Here is a 2,415-nt window from a genome sequence, read left to right on the forward strand (position 1 = left end):
TGAAGGGTAATATGTTATAGAAAAAAGGCTGCCCTATGTATTGAACATAATTTTATCCCACCTCTTGGTCTAGGAGCGTGACAAATTGGCATTACATTGTCCACCACGCCATGGAAAGGCACTTCCGGCGGTAAGTAGAAAACGCCACTAAATAAAAGGACACCGGATTGAGGAAGAGTGTGAAGTAAAGGACCGCATACGCCGAATGTGTTCTGTCCCAGATCAATTAATAACAATGCCGTATGAAATGACTTGAACCAAAGGAACTAAATTAATAGGCAATTATGAACCAAGAGGCCAGGCATGAACCGGCCAATGACAAGTAAGCTGGTCGTATACTTGCCTCACTCCTAAAACGCTGCTTAGAACGAGGCCTCTTCTCTAGCTTGCCCGTTATGTTACAGAGCCTAAATACCTACGTGTTTAATATTATCTCAATGATTCTGCTCATTTTCAACCACAGTAGAAATGTTGAGAATATTTTGTTATAACTGTCCCAGAGCAAGTAGGTACCTAATTGTATTTTAGTTAAAAAAAAACACGATAACATGATCTTATGCATGAATAATTCAGAATAACACCAGAAAAAAATAAAAGACGAGCACTGATGAACGCCAGAGTGATAGGTATTTCGATCGGAATTCAATGTGTTAACAAATAATCTGTACCAAATGTATTTATACAAGCACACATTATGTACACGCGGGCACCGCTTTTCGAGGTCAGTGCCACTGATGTCTGCACAGCAACCTGCCACACCTCCTCCATCCAGCACTTGGACATCCGACGGCGCCCGCGCCGCCGCGTCCTCCGTCCAGCGCTGGACGTCCCACAGCCCGCCGCTGTCGCGTCCGCCGACCAGCGCTGGGATATATACAGCCCACGCCGCTGCATCCTCCGATCAGCGCTGGGAAGTCCCACAGCCTGCCGCCGCCTCTCCGTTTTCCGACCAACAGTTTTGCGCTGAAACATAGGGTACAAGTTTAAGACATTGCAGTTGGATATTTGATATAATAAATGATTCGTTCACCAAAACCACTTCATCACTTTATCACACAATGTGAGTTTGGATCTGCCCTTGTAAATAGCTTCCTACAAACTAGCACTTGACTTGACACTGGCACACACAACACATTTATTTCACTCAAAATTATCTTCCTTGTTCAAGAACCCTTTTCAAAGCCAAAAGCTGAAGTTTTGCACCTGAACCCAAAAGAGGCTTATTCGCTATGCCCAAAAGCAAATCTTGTCACCAACCCCAAAAGTGACTTGTCGCTAAGTCCAAAAGCAAAATTTACCCCAGGTCCAAAAATTGTTTGTCAAAAAGTCAACAAGCTGCCTTAGCCCCTAAAAACCAAAAGCACTTTTTCTGCTATGCCCAAAAGCAAATTTTGACCCTAAACCCAAAAGCGACTTGTCGCTAAGCGAAAAAGCGACTTGTCGCTAAGCAAAAAAGCGACTTGTCGCTAAGCTGAAAAGTGACTTGCCTAAAAGCAGCATTTGCCCCAAGTCAAAATAATATTTGCTGTGAAGCCAAAAAGCTGCTTTAGCCCCTAAAATCCAAAGCAACTTTTGCTATGCCCAAAAGCAAATTTTGACGCAAACCCCAAAAGCGACTTGTCGCTAAGTCCAAAAGTGACTTGTCGCTAACCCCAAAGCAACATTTGCCACAATTCCATGTTGGCTTGTTGCTTAGCCCAAAAGCTGCTTTTGACCTCAAAATCCAAGTGCTTTTTTCTATGCCCAGAAGAAAATGTCAAATATTGTCCTTGTCGCTAAGCCAAGGAGTAACTAACCATGGGTCAACAACCAACTTCTGGCCCCAAACCATGTGAGTTTGTGCTATATCAAACACCCAATTTTTTACGTATTCATATGAGAACGAACCCCCTGTTAACAGGCACTAAAATTGGATATCACAAAACCGGGCCTATTCATATGAGAACGAACCCCCTGTTAACAGGCACTAAAATTGGATATCACAAAATGAAAATACAATAAATGAAATAGCGTCATGATAAAACCAATTACAAAAAAAATGAAACAGCCATGGGAAATGGTATCTTACCTGCCAAAGATAGCATCCGAATTCCGAAGACTCTTCGAGATACTCTAAAAAACTTAAAATTTTCACCCATACAATAGATATAAAAAGAAAACAATCACCACAACATTCATTCCCATACAAAAATAGGGCTTCGGTAAAAACTGGATTGCGTCAGCTGGCTGGCCAGCTGGCGACGTACGATACCTAGGTATTAAAATATACGTATAAGCGAGGTAGTAGGATGGACATAAATATTTTAAATGGCTTTAAATGTAAAATTGATAGGTAAATATTTATTCTTTGATATCTAGCATTGATATGTAAGAAGCTCTGCCAGCGCCACCTTACGGCGCCAGCTGGCAAATAAT

General features: G+C 41.9%; 1 long non-coding RNA gene across 1 annotated transcript; it reads right to left on the reverse strand.

Annotated features, from left to right (window-relative positions):
- Positions 1–658: 658 nt before the first annotated feature.
- On the reverse strand, positions 659–2,194 carry LOC122378161. Its single transcript, XR_006255982.1, has 2 exons — positions 2,069–2,194; positions 659–963 (listed from the first exon to the last, which is right to left on the reverse strand). It is a non-coding gene; the product is annotated as an uncharacterized LOC122378161 (long non-coding RNA).
- Between the last annotated feature and the right edge of the window lie 221 nt (positions 2,195–2,415).

Source organism: Amphibalanus amphitrite, unplaced genomic scaffold, assembly GCF_019059575.1.
Source record: "Amphibalanus amphitrite isolate SeventyFive unplaced genomic scaffold, NRLGWU_Aamphi_draft 000055F_arrow, whole genome shotgun sequence".
Classification (NCBI taxonomy): domain Eukaryota; kingdom Metazoa; phylum Arthropoda; class Thecostraca; order Balanomorpha; family Balanidae; genus Amphibalanus; species Amphibalanus amphitrite.